Below are 18,287 nucleotides of genomic sequence, written 5' to 3' on the forward strand. Positions count from 1 at the left end.
TCTCTAATTTTCTTGACGAGATCTCTAGTCTTGCCTATTCTGTTGTTTTCCTCTGTTTCTTTGCATTGATCACTGAGGAAGGCTTTGCATTGATCACTGAGGAAGGCTTTCTATCTCTCCTTGCTATTCTTTGGAGCTCTGCATTCAGATGCTTATAACTTTCCTTTTCTCCTTTGCTTTTCGCTTCTCTTCTTCACACAGCTATTTGTAAGGCCTCCCCAAACAGCCATTTTGCTTTTTTGCATTTCTTTTCCACGGGGATGGTCTTAATCCCTGTCTCCTGTACAATGTCACGAACCTCCGTCCAGAGTTCATCAGGCACTCTATCAATCAGATCTAGTCCCTTAAATCTATTTCTCACTTCCACTGTATGAGCATAAGGGATTTAATTAGGTCATATCTGAGTGGTCTAGTGGTTTTCCCTACTTTTTCCAATTAAGTCTGAATTTGGCAATAAGGAGTTCATGATCTGAGCCACAGTCAGCTCCTGGTCTTGTTTTTGCTAACTGTATAGAGCTTCTCCATCTTTGGCTGCAAAGAATATATCAATCTGATTTCAGTGTTGACCATCTGGCGATGTCCATGTGTAGAGTCTTCTCTGATGTTGTTGGAAGAGGTTGTTTGCTGTGACCAGTGCGTTCTCTTGGCAAAACTCTGTTAGCCTTTGCCCTGCTCCATTCTGTACTTAGTGGCCAAATTTGCCTCTTACTCCAGGTGTTTAGTGGCTTCCTACTTTTGCATTCCAGTCCCCTATAATGAAAAGTACAACTTTTGGGGGTATTAGTTCTAAAAGGTCTTGTAGGTCTTCATGGAACTGTTCAACTTTGGCTTCTTCAGCGATACTAGTTGGGGCGTAGGCTTGGATTACTGTAATATTGAATTGTTTGCCTTGGAAATGAACAGAGATCGTTCTGTCGTTTTTGAGAAGGGAATGGCAAACCACTTCAGTTTTCTTGCCTTGAGAACCCCATGAACAGTATGAAAAGGCAAAATGATAGGATACTGAATGAGGAACTCCCCAGGTCGGTAGGTGCCCAGTACGCTACTGGAGATCAGTGGAGAAATAAATCCAGAAAGAACGAATGGATAGAGCCAAAGCAAAAACAATACCCAGTTGTGGATGTGACTGGTGAGAGAAGCAAGGTCCAATGCTGTAATGAGCAATATTGCCTAGGAACCTGGAATGTTAGGTCCATGAATCAAGGCAAATTGGAAGTGGTCAAACAAGAGATGGCAAGAGTGAATGTCGACATTCTAGGAATCAGTGAACTAAAATGGACTGGAATGGGTGAATTTAACTCAGATGACCATTATGTCTACTACTGTGGGCAGGAATCCCTTAGAAGAAATGGAGTAGCCGTCATGGTCAACAAAAGAGTCCGAAATGCAGTACTTGGATGCAATCTCATAAACAACAGAATGATCTCTGTTCATTTCCAAGGCAAACCATTCAATATTTATTTTTTTACTTTCCAATATTGTATTGGTTTTGCCATACATTGATATGAATCTGCCATGGGTCTATGTGTTTTCCCCATCCTGAAACCCCCTCCCACCTCCGTCCCCATCCCATCCCCCTGGGTCATCCCAGTGAACCAGCCCCGAGCATCCTGTATCATGCATTGAACCTGGTCTGGCGATTTGTTTCACATATGATAATATACGTGTGTCAATGCCATTCTCCCAAATCATCCCACCCTTGCCCTCTCCCACAGAGTCCAAAAGACTATTCTATACATCTGTATCTCTTTTGCTGTCTCGCGTACAGGGTTATCATTACCATCTTTCTAAATTCCATATGTATGTGTTAGTATACTGTATTGGTGTTTTTATTTCTGGATTACTTCACTTTGTGTAATAGGCTCCAGATTCATCCACCTGATTAGAACTGATTCAAATGTATTCTTTTTGATGGCTGAGTAATAGTCCATTGTGTATATGTACCACGGCTTTCTTATCCATTCATCTGCTGATGGACATCTAGGTTGGCCTTACTTCTTTGGTAAATCTTGATCTAAGAGATTCTTTAAGATCGAAGAGATTACTTGATTCTGTTAATGAAGGAAACCTAGGCCCTAACTCCAGTCTCTAGGAGAGCCGCAAGTGCTAACGGGGCACTGGGTAGTTAAGATGGTGACACAAAGCGGTACTGATGTGCTCAATTCCTGGACTTCTCCCCTGCCGAACTCTAGGAGGTGAAGCTTTGTTTGGAGGCTTGTGGACACAGTTTAGGTAAAGGCGGAGTGTTGGGTCTGACAGATGAAATAGGGGACTCTGAATGAGGACCGTAGAAACATACCCTCCCACTCCCACCCCTTGGCCTTTACACACCTCCCCTGCTATCAGCCATCTGAGACTCTTGAGCATCATGGCCAGATATGAGTCATCCTCACTTCCAATCTACAGATTCCACAAGTAAGGACTTAAGATTGAGAGCCTGGCCTCTCCAGCGGATGGTGGATTCCCAGCGCTGGTCCAGAGTCAAGCTGAAGCCTGAGCTCGGACTGAGGCAGGGGCCACTCAGCCCATAACAAAGAGAGCCGCACCAAGTCTCACTGCTGCCATAAACCCTGGGAAGCCCCGGCAGGGCCATCAAACTCAATTTGGCCCAGGAAGTCTGAGGGATGGGAGGGCTTTGGTCTCCAGAGTAGCCCGTGCTTACAGATGGAGAATACCTCAGTCCTGACTGCAGTGAAGTGAGCGCCCTAAGAACTGATTGGGGCCCCTGCCCATTTAGGGGTGGTATCACAAAGCAGAGCGCCTATGTATCTGGGAGGCTCCAGCGAGGGAGTAGTCACATACATAGTCCCCTACTTTGCCCCTCCAGGGACTCGGGGAATTGAGGACTTTGCTCTGAGGCTGAACTACCCAGGTTATTGGTGGGAGGAGTCCTGGAGTTCTACACAGACCTGAGCAAGGCCTAAGGCGAACACTGACTCTAAACTTAAGTTCTCATAAATTCCATCCCTTTTCCATGTAGAAACCTAGAGTGTCTATGAAGATGAGCAGTCTTCTCACTTCTGTCTGGAGAGTTCAGAGAAGTGAGGGTGTTGAATTAAGGGAATGACCTCAATTGTTCCAAAGGAGGAGGCCCAGGGCTTCAGAGGAGTCAGGGTGAGGACCCTGAAAGACCTGATGATTGCACTCACCCACCCACAGGGGAGTCAACAGAGAGTACGCTCCGCACCACCCCCACCTGGCACGCAGCACTGAGAAGCCCAGGCATGGAAGTCAGGTGTATGTGAACCGTTCTTTCTGATGGTATGGGACTAGTGAGAGACTTTGTCTGAGAGGAGGTACACCAGGGCAGCAGACACAGGTGTCCCAGGCTCTACGTAGAGCCAAGGAAAGACCCTGGAAGAGGACGCAGAACCCCAGTGAGCCCAGGACAGAGTTCCCTGGAGCTGACTGCTGTGGGTGCCCCCTTCCAGGGACACTGGGCTGAAATGCCCCTTCGCTTCTCAAGGTATCATAGGAAGATGAAGACCGGGCTTTGGGGTATAAGCTTAGAGCCGCAGAGAGGATAGGAATCACGCCATGCCAAAAGTTGATATGATTGTCTGAATATGAACCGAGAGGACCCCCACCCTCCAGAATGGAGGGGGGTGTCCAGAAGGACTAGACTGGCCCATTGCTCCTCAGCCTCAGGAGGCAGCTGGCAGGGCTGGCAGGCTGAAGCCTGAGTCTCAATTATTTCGACAGTTTTCAGAGGACAGGGTGATCAGATCAGGAGTCCTCTGGGTTCGTAGAGCAGTGCCCACGTGGAAACCTGCAGAGTGGGCCTTCTTAAAGGCCGAGTGGTGCCTCCCTGCCGCAGGCACTCACACCCTCTCACCTCTCTCCTCTCTGCCCAGATCACACGCTGTTCTACCTGCACTTCTGCCTGTTGTCGCTGACCACGGTCACCATGCCTCGGGGTCAGAAGAGTAAGCTCCACACCTGTGAGAAACGCCGCCAGGCTCAGCATGGCACCCAGGATCTGAGGGGCGCTCAGGTCACTGCCACCACGATGGAAGCACTCTCCTCTTCCTCCAATCCTGGTCCTGGGGTTGATGCTAAGGGAAAGCCCGGTGCTAGGTTTTGTAACCATCTCAAGCATCCTCAGGGGGCCCTGGCCACCACCACTGTGCTTGCAGGTGTTTCTCCCTCAAGATCATCCAAAAGAGCCTTTGGGAAAATTGGGAAAGCACATAATTCCTCTCAGGCCCCTCTCTCCAAGGTGCGGTCTGAAAAACACTAACCAGACTGACAAATCTGTTGGTGCAGTTCCTGTTAATGCATATATAAGATGAAAAAGCCCGTTAAGAAAGTTCATATGCTGAAGATTATCGACAAAAAGTACCAAAATCGATTCCTCAGGATCCTCGAAAGAGCTTCTGACTTCATGGAAGTTGTATTTGGTATTGACCTGAGGAAAGACAACACTGCCCAGCATTCTTATGTCCTTGTCAGCAAGATGAATGTCCCCCGCAACGGGATCGTGCACCGTGGCAGGGGTTTTCCCAAGACGGGTCTCCTGATGAATCCCCTGGGTGTGATCTTCATGAAGGGCAACCGTGCCCCAGAGGAAGACATCTGGAATTTCCTGAGTAAGATGAATATCTATGCTGGGAAGGGGCACTTCATATTTGGGGAGCCCAAAAAGCTCATCACCCTAGATTTTGTGCAGCTGAAGTATTTGGAATATTGGCAAGTGGCCGGCAGCGATCCAGCATGCTATGAGTTCCTGTGGGGTCAGAGAGCACAGGCTGAAAAGAGCAAGATGAGAGTCCTGGAGTTCCTGGCCAGGATTAACTGTTTGGAGCCCAGTGCCTTCCACTTTTGGTATGAAGAGGCTTTGAGAGATGAGGAAGAGAGGGCCCAAGCCAGCGGATGTCCCAGTGTTCCTCCAGCAATTCCTTCCACACCTAGTGAAGCTGAGGCAAATTCTGCACTTTGTGGCTGAAGAGAGTATTCAGTGTTCCAAGTAGTATAGGACTGGATGTTACCGAGGGTTCACAGTAAAATACCTTGGTTTTCCTGTTCTATATGGGGAATTGAGAGATAAACCTGTGTTTTTATGTTTTTGCTGCTTTTCAAATGTTGCTCATCAGTCACACTTAACCATTTTTTGTTAGTCTTAAGGATAAGAGTTTTTCTGTTGTGTAAAGCAAATGGGGAACCTTCCATCTTATTTAGTAAGCCAGTGAAAGATAACATGGCATTGCAATATGTTATTTCCTTGAAAATACAAAAAAGTTAAGCAGTAAAATATGTGCGATCAAGAAACATAGGAAAAGGAAGATGGTTAGTGTTTGGGTTCCTCATCCCTTGTACTCTGTGTTTTACAAAATTTTAAACAACAGTGTTCAGGTCGGTTCAGTCACTCAGTCGTGTCCAACTCTTTGCGACCCCATGAATCACAGCATGCCAGGCCTCCCTGTCCATCACCAACTCCCGGAGTTCACTCAAACTCATGTCCATCAAGTCGGTGATGCCATCCAGCCATCTCATTCTCTGTCGTCCCCTTCTCCTCCTGCTCCCAATCCCTCCCAGCATCAGAGTCTTTTCAGTGAATCAACTCTTCGCATGAGGTGGCCAAAATATTGGAGTTTCAGCTTTAGCATCAGTCCTTCCAATGAACACCCAGGACTGATCTCCTTTAGAATGGACTAGTTGGATCTCCTGGTTAATTCAAAATGTTGAAATAAATTCTAATAATTTCAACCTCATGCTCGCAGACTCATTTATTCCCCAAATCTGCCTCTGCTCATAGAAGGCTCCATGCTAGTACTTGGAGAGCTGAGCAAAAGATCTAGCCACTGACCCTAAAATTGTAGAGTCGAGAAGCAGCTGTCATGTAAAGGAAATGGTGACATGAGAGCAGTCCAATGTGAATTCCCTGATGCAAAGTAGTGGTGGGCCTTGGGAAAATATAAGTCCTTCAGTGGGAAGTAATTATAAGTTGAGTGCATGGTGGGCTGGATGAGGCTGTGGCAGTCCTGACCAGGGACCAGGTTCTCACATGGTGGGCCCCATAGTTTAAAGACAAAGCCTGGGATGGGAAACTGCCCTTAACAGGTATAGGCACACGTCACTCTGTTGCACTTTGCTTTATTGTATTTCGCAGATACTGTTTTCCTGTTCTTTGTTCTTTTTCTTTAACAAACAAAGTTTGTGTCAACTGTGCTTCCAACAAGTCTTTTGGCTCTGTGTTTCCAACACCATTTGGTCACTTCATGTCTGTGTCATGTTTTGATAACTCTTGCAATATTCACACCCTCAGCAGCAAAAAAGATGGATTCACTGAAGGCCTATATAATGATTGGCATTTTTTTTTAGCAAAGAGGTGTTTTTATTTAAGATAGTGATATTGTTCCGAGGCATAATGCTATTACCCACTTAATAGCCTACAGTATAGTGTAAACATAAATTTTATGAAAACACTGGGAAACCAAAAGTTTCTTGTGACTCAGTTGTGATATTGACTTTCCTTTGTGGGCTGGAAACCAAACTTGCAGTATTTTCTGTCTGCCTGTGCTTTGGGATTGTGAGTAAATCGGAGAAATCATGTGAGTCTGGCATGGAATGTACCCTGTGCTCCTGTTCCAGTACAGGTAAACACTGTGCAGATTAGATGCTTTATTCACATTGCCTTCTCTCCACAGAGTTTCTGAGAGATCAGAGTGGCACTCCCCTGAGGTGGGATGATGCCTTGAAGCCCTCACTGGAGGAGCCAGAGCCCATGCCACTAAAAATAATAATAATAATAATATTTCAAATCAAGTTATCTTGACTGTGATTTGGCAAACGATAGGGAAGGAATAGATACTTGTGTGTAGTTAAATGAATGGAAGTGGGAGTGGTTTATGAAAAAGGGCAAGTGAGTGAGAGGTAAGTTTGGGGCCCTTGAAACATTTTGGAGCTTTGTGTTCCATCCACTGAAAATGTCTTCCTCATGGTGACCTTCAGTGGCATACTCTTAACTGGGATATACTAGTTTTCCTTGCTAACCAGGATTTTTCTAATACGGGGTTCTTGCCCTAGACCCCTGCTTATTCTTTGATATCTTCTGGGTTGAAAATTGAATTACAGTGTAGTGGGTTGAATCACCGGGGGACAAATTGATCACAGTAAGGACTGCCATCCTTGACAGCCTCAGGACAGGCCAGGCAATGGGCCAGGCATTTTACAGGCATTATTCTCAGTCCCCAAGACAGAACTTCTGAAACCCATTTCACAGGTGAAGGAATTGAGGCTCGCAGAGTTTGGTAATGTTTTCAGTTTCACATAGTTCTTAAATGACAGGGTTGGAAGGAGACTCCTGGCCTAAATGAGTCTGATGCCCACACTTTGCCATTCCTCCTAGCCTGAGGCCAACGTTGTGTTCCTTCATTTGCCTTACTTCTTATCGACTGGTCCAACATGTATGTCAGGTGATAAAAAGGAGAACTCTGTGCCTAAAACACTGGATGGAAATATGTAACCAGAGAAATAAATAATTGATATACAAAGAATTGATAATCAAAATAATTGAGAAGTCTGAATACAGCAGAGAAAGGTAATATTTAGTGACAATATAATCATGTACATATCCAAAATCAGAGAACCCAAATGATCAGGGGCCCAGAAAATCATGCTGGACAGCCCCTTGCATTTGGAAGTTAAACTGTTCAAAGAGAAGTTCCATAAAAGGTGAAGTGTGGCTAGTAAAGAGAAGGGGTAGCTGAAGGTGTTTTATCCTTTCTGAACACATCCATCCTGCCTTGCTTACAACTTCCCTCTTTCACATCACTCCTGAGATGGGAACTCGGTCTCTGAAGGGTTTTCAATAGGGAAACGGGTCAAGAGGTTGCCAGGATGTGGCCTTGCCCAGGAAGACTTTTAATAAAGAAACAGGAGCCAGGAGGAAGCGGCCCTTACAGGTGGGCTGGGGAGGGCAACATGCCCCAGGCAAAGTTCTCAGCCTGAGCAATCGCTCACTTGTTTCAGGGTTCTCAGGGACTAGTGACTCCCGCCTAGGAGGGTGCCCAGGTCAGCAGACCTTTATCTGAGGTTGGCCGGCTCAGGTCAGCAGAGAGAAATATTTCTAAGGTGTGCCTGCAGGGCAGCCCTGCCAAGCCCATGTCAGCAGAGACCGCATGGAATCCTCCCTGTTGCCATGGCAGATCCTTGTAAATGTCAGAAAGAGATGGCCTCATATCTTTCTCAGGGGTAACAGAAAAGTGATGAGCTTGATTTGAGGCGGAGGTCTCAGGTCAGCAGAGGGGGAACTCTTAGGCCTTCACCTGAGTCCGATTCAGGGTATGGAGTCAGCACCCCCAGTGGGATCACCATCATATGTGTTCTCAACCTGCCTGAGGCAGTTGTCAGTCATGGCATGGCAAGTGTGGTCAAGCGATGCCCCCCTCACATCCTTTTGGATCTCAGGAAGTGAGAGCCTTTCTCTGAAGAAATGTTCTCAGATCCACAAAGAGGGGAGCCTTGGGTCCTGCCCACATCCAAATCAAGCAAACTGAGGATTGAGGGGCCCGCCCACTTTTGGATAGAGGGGAAAGAGGGCCTGGCCCTGCACTCAAGACTGCAATCCCCAGGGAAGAGTGTGGGACTGAGCCACCACCCCAGGCCCAAAAGCTTTTTTAAGTTTACTTTTTTAAAGCAGTTTTAGATTCACAGCAAAATGGAGCAGAAAATACAGAGAGTTCCCATATGTGTTCTTCCTGGACACGTGAACAGTCTCCCCCACTGTCAATGTCCCCCAGCAGAGCGAGCTGTTTGCTACAATCTAGGAAGCTACTTTAGCAAACAAAGTCCTGACCTGGCACACTTACTTGCTTACTTGCGTTACCTTCATTCTTGGTATTGTACCCTCAGTGAGTATAGACAAATGGATGATGACTCGTGTCCAGCCTTATGGGTCAGTGGTAAAGAATCCACCTGCCCATGCTGGAGACACGGGTTCAATTCCTGGATGGGAAGATCCCCTGGAGAAGACAGAGGCAACTCACCCCAGTGTTCTTGCCTGAGAAATCCCATAAACAGAGGAGCCTGGCAGGCTACAGTCTGTGGGGTCACAAAGAATCGGACATGACTGAGTGACTAAACAACAGCATCCACCCCTATAGTGTCATACAAAGCAGTTTCACAACAGTAAAACCTCTCTGTGCTCTGTTCATTTCTCCCTCTGCCCACCCCCACACCCCCAAAAAGTCCCAGGAAACCATTGGTCTTTTTACTGGTTCCATAGTTCTGCTTTTTTCCAGGAGTCATGTAGTTGGAATCATGCAGTGTGTGGCCTTTTCACATTAGTTTCTTTCACTTAGTAATACACATCTAAGGTTCCTCCATGTCTCTTCAAGGTTTGGAAACTTTTTCATTTTTAGCACTGAACAGTATTCTATTACTTATCCTGTTACCTGCTAAAGGACACCACTGTAGCTTTTTAAGTTTTTGAAAATATGAATTAAGCTGCTATAAACAACTGTATGCAGGTTTTTGTGTGGCTGTAAGTTTCCAGCTCATCTGGCTAAACACCAAGGAGCATGACCACTAGATCATAGGGTAAGAGTATGTTTGTTGTTCAGTCACTCAGGGATATCCGACTCTTCGCGACCTCATGGACTATAGCCCACCAGGCTCCTCTATCCATGGGATTTCCCAGGCACGAATACTGGAGTTGGTTACCATTTCCTTTTCCATGGAATCTTCCCAACTCAGGGATAGAACCCATGTCTTCTGCAATGCAGATGGATTGTTTACCACTGAGCCACCTTGGAAGCCCAAGAATATGTTTAGTTTGTTTTTTAAAAAAAGCAATTTATTAAGGTATGATTGACATGTTTGAATTATACAAATTGATGAGTTTGAAGTTAAGTCTACTGTGAAACTACCACTGCAGTTTATGCCATAAACATATCCATTACCTCCAAAATTTCCCTCTCACCCTTTTTTAAGTTTATTTTTAATTGGAGTATAGTTGCTTTACAATGTTGTGTTGGTTTCTGCCATACATCAACATGAATCAGCCATAGGTATACATATTTCCCCTTCCGCTTGAACCTCCCTCCCACCTCCCACTCCTTCCCACCCCTCTTGGTTATCACAGAGCAGTGGTTTGAGCTCTACGTCTACATCTCCATTCCTGACCTGCAAATACATTCATCAGTACCATCTCTTAATATTCCATATGTATGCGTCAGTATACGATATTTATATGTCTCCTTCTGACTTACTTCACTCTGTATAATAATAGGCTCTAGGTTCATCCAGCACATTGGAACTGACTCAAATGTGTTCCTTTTTATTGCTTAGCATTATTCTGTTGTATATATATGTACCACAGCTTCTTTATCCATTCATCTGTCAATGGACATCTAAGTTGCTTCCATGTCCTAGCTATTGTAAATAGTGCTACAATGAACATCGGAGTACACTTGTCTTATTCAGTTATGGCTTCTTAAGGGTATATGCCCAATAGTGGGATTGTTGGATCATGTGAAATCTCTGTACTGTTCTCCATAATGGCTGTATCAATTTACATTCCCACCAACAATGCAAGAATGTTCCCTTTTCTGTACATCCTGTCCAGCATTTATTGTTTGTAGATTTTTTGATCATGGACATTGTAACAGTTGCCTTCTCACCCTTTATGTTTTCTGTGTGTGATAAGGACACTTACCATAGTATTTGCCCTCTTAGAGAGTGTACAATATAGTATTCTTAACTATAAGCTCTATATTATGTAGTAGTTTCCTAGAATTTATTCATTTTGTATAATTAAACTTTGTAACTTTTGATTAATACTGAGAATTGGAATACTGCCTGCCATATCAGTGAATAAACATTGTCAGTTATCAACAGTTGCAGCCCCTGCAGATGGTGAGCCTTGAGGGAACACAAGATGTACAACTACAGGATACAGATAGGTGAGGTGCATATCAAAGGAATGATTTCAATGAGCCCAGATTCTTGCATCTTCCCATACAAGGAAAAGCGCTAAATTCCTTAACATGGGTTATCTGGCTTTTATCATTTATCACAATCTTTTGATATTCAGACTCCCTGCCCTTTGTTGCAAAACTTCTGTGTAACCTGGCTCCTCCCCTCCCTTCCCTGGAGCAGTTCTCTTAGGGTTAGTCGAGATGCTGCCTCCTGGGTTGAAGTCCTAAACGTTTGTACCAAAGAGAACATACCTGTCAACTTTTAGGTTGTGGATGTTTTTAAGTCTACAGTTCCTACCCATCCACCCTCCCATAGCCTCAAGCAACCACCACTCTATTCTCTGCTTCTTTGACTTTGACCATTTTAGATTCCTCATATAAAATGACATGTAGTATTTGACCTTCTTATTTGTCTTATTTGTCCTTGTCTGGCTTATTTCACTGTAGCATAAAGTCTTCTAGTTTTATCCATGCTGTCATAACTGGAGAGGTTAGCTTCTTTTTAAGGCTGAATGATATTCCATTGTATGTATATTTTGCATCTTCTTCATCCATTCATCTGTCCCTGGACACTTAGTTATTGTGAGTAGTGCTGCAATGAACATGGGAGCACAGAATTCTCTTCAAGGTCCTGATTTCAATTTCTTTGGAAAGTAGTGGAATCACGGAGAATATTATGTGATACTTTTTATTTTCTGAGGAACCTCAATACTGTTTTCCATAGTGGGTGTACCAATTTACATTCCTACCAGCAGTGTTGAATATATATAGTTTACTAATAAACTTGCAAACTGTCTTCCAAAGTGGCTCTACCATTTTGCATCACCACCACCGAGGAATGAGTTCTTCCTGATTCACATCCTTACCAGCATTTGGTGTTGTCAGTCCTTTGGATGCTGGCCATTCTAAAAGGCATGCCGTCGTATCTGCTTGTTTGTTTGTTTTTTTTAAATTTGCAGTTCCCTACTGGTATATGATGGAGAGGGCAATGGAACCCCACTCCAGTCCTCTTGCCTGGAAAATCCCATGGATGGAGGAGCCTGGTAGGCTGCAGTCCATGGGGTCGTTACAAGTCGGACACGACTGAGCAACTTCACTTTCACTTTTCACTTTCATGCATTGGAGAAGGAAATGGCAACCCACTTCGGTGTTCTTGCCTGGAGAATCCCTGGAGAATCCTAGGGACGGGGGAGAGTGGTAGGCTGCCGTCTATGGGGTCGCACAGAGTCAGACACGACTGACGCAACTTAGCAGCAGCAGCAGCAGCAATGGTATATGATGTGGAGCATCTTTTCATATGCTTGCTGCCCTCTGTGTATCTTCCTTGGGGAGGTATCTGCTCATATCTTTTGTCCATTTATTTTATTAGATGTTAGTTTTCTTCTTACTAGTTTTAAGAGTTCTTTCTATATTTTAGGTTAGAGTCTTCATCGGATACATCTTTTGCTGATATTTTCTCCCAGACTATGGCTCATCATCTTGTTCTCTTGATGGTATATTTTTACAGAGCAGAAGTTTAAAGGGAATGAAATCTAGCTTGTCAATTATTTCTTTCATGGATCCCCATCACTTTTTCCTATGATGGCATTTTGTTGATTGATGGACTGCTATGTGAAACATGGGATTTTTTAATATAAATTTATTTTAATTGGAGGCTAATTACAATATTGTAATTGATGAGCTCCTATCGATTAATGTTCCCTGGAGTCAGGAGTTCTCTGGTGTTCTCAGGATTGGGACTTAAGCCTCCTGCCTCTGGTTTTCAGTCTTATTCTTACAGTAGCCTCAAGACTTCCCCATCTATACAGCACTGATGATAAAACATCTAGGCTAATGATGAAAAGTTTCTCCACAGTAAGGGACACCCAGAGAGATACACAGAGTTACATGGAGAAGAGGGAGTAGGGAGATAGAGGTGACCAGGTGGAGAAAAGGGGGACTCAAAAGGGGAGAGAGCAAGCTAGCCAGTAACCAATTTCCTGTGTGCTCTCCACAGTCTGCAACACTCAGAGATGTTCACGGAATTACACAGAGAAGGGAAGAGGGAGGAAGGAGACAGAGGTGTCCAGGAGGATAAAAGGGGGAATCAAATGGAGAAAGACAGATGCAGCCAGTAATCAGTTCCCTAAGTGTTCTCCACAGTCCGGAACACACAAAGAGATTCACAGAGTTGGGTAGAGAAGAGAAGGGGGAGGGAGGAGATAGAGGCGACCTGGTGGAGAAAAAGGAGAGTCAAAAGGGGAAGAGAGCAATCAAGCCATTAATCTCACTCCCAAGTAAAAATGGGTACTGAAGATTGGGTTCTTAAAGCTACACAATTGATAACAAATACCAAAAAGCAAAGATTAAAAATCTAGAGTAGAAGTCCAGTTCAGTTCAGTTCAGTCACTCAGTCATGTCCGACTCTTTGCGACCCCATGAATCACAGCACGCCAGGCCTCCCTGTCCATCACCAACTCCCGGAGTTCACTCAAACTCATGTCCATCGAGTCGGTGATGCCATCCAGCCATCTCATTCTCTGTCGTCCCCTTCTCCTCCTGCCCCCAATCCCTTCCAGCATCAGAGTCTTTTCCAGTGAGTCAACTCTTCGCATGAGGTGGCCAAAGTATCTTTTTAATATGCTATCTAGGTCAAAAATACAATATTAAAAAACAAAACAAAGTCACAAAAATTACAAAAAATATATATATATGATGTTTGCTTTAAAAATAGGGTCTTTTATTGCAAGGTAATAGTAGGTTATAAAAATGAAAATTAAAGGAGTAATAGAGGACTTAAATTTTTTTTTAATTTTAATTAAAATATTATAATAGTAAAAATATATCTAGGACTTTCTCTGGAGCTGTTGTGGACAGTGTGCGTCAGTTCATTTTCAAACAGTTCCTTGATCTGGCTTATACTTCTCAAGATCTATAGGCCCCTTCCTATGTAGTCGGTGCTGCTGCTACTGCTGCTGCTAAGTCACTTAACTACGGGTTTTTAACCTACTGCACCTGCCACCTCCAAAGCGGTTCCCTCTGTTTATATTAGCTTCTGTTTGCTGGTCTCTTCAGTGTCTAATTTCCACCCTGACACAAGGGGGCGGTGGTGGTCACTTTTTTTAGGCTCACTTGTTCAGTCGTGCTGTGGGGAGGGAGGAACACTGCAAACAAATATCACTGATGTGTGTGGGGAGTGCTCGCGGTGTCTCGGCCACACTGGGTTTGCCCCCACTCACGGTGTGTGTGCTTTCCCAGTCTACACTGCTCAGGCTCTAGGTTGCACTGCCGGGAACTCTCTGAGGCGGGCCCTGGGTTGCGTGCACTTCCCAGGTCCAAGCCTCTCAGGTTCAGGTTCTAGGGTACCCCACAAAGGCGCAGACTTAGTTAGGCCTTCGTTTTGTGCCCATCCCAGGTCCGAGCAACTCAGGTGACCAGGTGCTTGGCAAGCGCAGCCGCCCCCGGTTGTAGGCTGCATCTTATCGCCTCCCCCGTCCCAGCCGCTCGGTTTTCTGGGTGTACAATGGGTGCGTCTTCTCAGGTGTGCCATGTGTCTCTTCTGGGGAGCTCATCTCTGGCTACGGCCCTCCCGGCAGATGTCAACCACCCAGAATCCCAAGAAGTCTTGGTTAGCAATGAAGCCTGCTTGCAGTTTGGTAGAGGATGCCTCTCTGGAGCTGTGATTGCCCACTTTTGGCTCTGACTGCCCTCGCCTGCCTGCCTGCCTGCAGCAGGGGATGGGCCGGTCCGCAGCCGGCTAGCTCTGCTCAGTCCTTTGCTCTGTGAGTGGGCCTGGCAGGGTCTTAGGTTAGGGCTCTTCGCGGGATAGCTATCCCACAGTCTGGGTTGCTATCTCAAGTCAGTTCCCGCAGATTGCCCTCGGGGCATTCAGGCCTGGTCCTTACTCTAAGCAATGCAGCCCACGCCTCCCTGTCCAGCCCCCACTTGCTAGTGGCAGATGCCAGCGTCTGGGCTGCTTCTCCGCTGGGAGTTGCCATTAGGCACGTAATCTGTGGGTTTTATTTCTTTATTTTTCCTCCCTGTTATGTTGTCCTCTGAGATTCCAAGGCTCGCCACAGACCCACCAGTGAGAGTGTTTCCTGCTGTTTGGAAACTTCTCCCTTTTTTAAACCTCACTTCCCGGGATGGACCTCTGTCCTTACCTCTTCTGTCTCACTTTTTATCTTTTATATTTTGTCCTACCTCCTTCTGAAGACAATAGGCTGCCTTTCTAGGTGCTTGATGTCCTCTGCCGGCATTCAGAAGTTGTTTTGTGGAATTTGCTCAGCATTCAAATGTTCTTTCCATGAATTTGTGGGGGAGAAAGTGGTCTCCCCATCCTATTCCTTCGCCATCTTAGGACCGCCCCTTGAAATATGGGATCTTAATTCCACAACCAGGGTTTGGACTCACACCCCTTGCACTGGAAGCACAGTTTTGTTTTTCATAATGTGAACTTTTATTTTTTTGCTTGGGGATAGCCGGTGAACAATATTGTGACAGTTTCAGATGAACAGTGAAGGGACTCACCCATACATATACATCTATCCAGTCTCCCCCAAACTCTCCTACCATCAATATTGCCACATAACACATAACCAAAATAATTAAGAGAGATAAAGGAGAGAAAGAGATAAGATAATGCTCAGTAACCATATGATCATCTGCATGTGCAGATTCAGACACCCTCAAGTCATCAAAGGCTTACAAGATTATCAGGTGCTATCCTTCTATGTAGAAAGCAAATTCTTTATTTTTTTAATTAAAATATTTATTTTTATTTATTTTTGGCTGCTCTGGGTCTTAGCTGTGACACTCAGGGTCTTTGTTGCCACATGCAGGCTCTTTAGTTGTGGCATGTGAAAGTTTCAGTTGTGGCACGTGAACTCTTAGTTCTGGTATGTGGGATCCAGTTACCTGACCAGGGATCGAACCCGGGCCCTCTGCATTGGGAGTACGGAGTCTTAACCACTGGACCAAAGATTTTAGAACTATCCTAAATCTGGTGGCTCAGAAAGTAAAGAATCCACCTGTAATGTGGGAGTCCTGGGTTTGATTCGTGGGTTTCGTACATCCCCTGAAGGAGAGCAACCCACTCCAGGATTCTTGCCTGGAGAATCCCAATGGACAGAGGAGCCTGGAAGGCTACATTCCATGGGGTTACAAAGAGTAGACCATGACTGAGCAACTAAGCACACACCCAAAATCTGGCTGAAGAGAAGGAATATATCAGCTCTTTTTTCTCTGACAGCATAACATCTGTCCTGAGTTCCTTGACGTCTGCTGCATTTTCCTAATCTTACATCACTTTTGGGACTTAGACCCATTTTCTCCAAGATTTGCTAGAGGGTAACTGTTCAAGTGCTCATAGGAATATGCATTTCCCAGGAAGCCTTTAATCAAGCGACAGAAACTGATATCAGAACTCCATGAAAGAGGACTGTGGAGACAGTAACTCCTGATTATAGTGGTGACCCAAAGAGGTATCTTACATCAGTAGAAGGAACATTCCCAGGCTGTGGTAGGTGCAGTGAGGATGCTGAGCAAGAGGACTCCATAAATATTCGAGTTGCATCCTCACTGCCTGGTTTTGGAGGCCCTCATGGACTACTATCATATGAGGGTCACCCAGACTTCCAACTTGGAATTCTCAAGGAGACTAGGACCTTGATATAAGACAAGCAGCTTCATAAAGCAGAGAGTGGAGTTACAGGATTCGTCACGTGTCAATGTGAGGACGTGAAAGTGGACTCACAGTAGCACACACTGTATCAAAGGAGGCCCTGGAAAATCTCTGTCGCTGAGCTCCCCTGGATGCTCAGGTCACAGATATCAGGTTGATTTCAGTCTGGAAATTCTCAGCGAGGTGAGGCCTCTGTCTAAAAGGATCAGCCTAGTTTCGTGGGTGGAGAAACCTGAGCCCAAGCAGGACCTCAGATGACAATGCTGAGTGTTAGAGGGGAACGCTGGAGAGGGAGCCAAACAGCATTCTGTAAATTCTTAGCTCCGAGAGACCCGGAAGAGCTACTTCTGAGTGGTCCCCTCATTCCACCTGTGTGATCTCAGGGAGGGCAAGGCCTTCTTTAGCAGGATAGGGCCCCAGATCTGCAGAGGGGTGTCATCTTGACCATAACCAGACTTAAGGTGAGGACGACCAGTGCTAATGAGAGGATCTCTCCCCCAAAGAGGGAGGCTTACAGAGTGGTGCCCCTCCTGACAAGCAGAGGTGCTCAGAGCACTGCCCTGATTCCCTCCGCTAGGGACTTGGGAAGGCGAGGGCTCTGTTTGGGGGGCTGGAGGACTTGGGTTCATAGATGGAGGCGTTCAGGGCTCTGATAACACCGCACACGGAGGACCCTGAGAGAGAATCCAGGGACGGATGAAGATTGAGCTACCGGGGTTCCCGTAGCACGCCGCCCCTGCCGTCGTCCCTGGGAGACCCCACGTAGGACCGTACGCAGCTCCCCTCCACTTCCGCTTTGAAAGCGAGAGGCTCGACCGATAGTCGCGGCGACCGTTTGGCGGAAAGTTAGTGTCCAGGACTCGTCCGGAGCCAAGGTGAGGGCCTGAATGTAGCTGAAGGGACTTTCCCAACCCTCCCAGTAATAAAAGTGACCCATGCACTTCCCACCCCAGTGATATGGCTCTAGTGGGCCCCTCAGAGCTACCGGCTGAACGTGGTCTAGTGTGTCAGGCGAAGGCGTAGGTCTGTGGGGGTGGCCCGGACGCTACCCCCGGAGGAGGTCTGGGACCTGGATAACGGCCCTGAGGACTGATAAGCAGACTTCAACATCGCAAGGGGGCCACACTGAGCGGCTCCCCAAGACGGGGCTCTAGGAGGCCCCAGGTGGAGCTGACCGATTGTGGTGCCCCCTGGTGTCCTCTGGAGGTGGTCCTGGGGCAGTGAGAGCCTTGCTCTAACGGAATAAAACCAGTTCAACAAAGGGACCTAGTCTCCAACGAGATTCGTGGCTGTGACGCTGAGTGAGGATGGGGGCCACTTCCTTAAGAAACGGGGCCACAGAAAGCGCCAGCCCTGTTTTCAGGCCTGGGAGAATCGGGCATCTTGACATGATGCTTCCCGGGACATCTCAGGGAAGTGAGCGACCAGGTCAAAGCGGGCAGCCTCAGGTTGGCAGGGGAGGGTTTCAGATTTGTGAGGGGTCATGGTGAGAACGTCGGGGGCTGTGGGGATGTTCCACACCACGTCATTCAGACCAAATCCTCCCTGTCGTCATCCCTGGCAGACCTGCAGAATACATGTCAGTCCACACTGTGGGCTAAGGAGTGGTCAGCTAAGGGAGTGGTCAACAGAGGGAGAAATCTCAGACCCTGTCATGAGTCAAATGTAGACCTTGGTTGCGTCTATGTCATGGCTATTGTAAATAG

At 46.2% G+C, this 18,287-nt stretch overlaps 1 pseudogene; it reads left to right on the forward strand.

The window, feature by feature from the left end:
* The first annotated feature begins 3,907 nt into the window (after positions 1-3,907).
* LOC148773247 (melanoma-associated antigen B3-like) lies at positions 3,908-4,945 on the forward strand (annotated as a pseudogene).
* The last annotated feature ends 13,342 nt before the right edge of the window (positions 4,946-18,287 follow it).

The sequence above is a fragment of the Moschus berezovskii genome, chromosome X, assembly GCF_049115385.1.
Source record: "Moschus berezovskii isolate FMDL1 chromosome X, NW_MosBer_1.0, whole genome shotgun sequence".
Lineage (NCBI taxonomy): Eukaryota > Metazoa > Chordata > Mammalia > Artiodactyla > Moschidae > Moschus > Moschus berezovskii.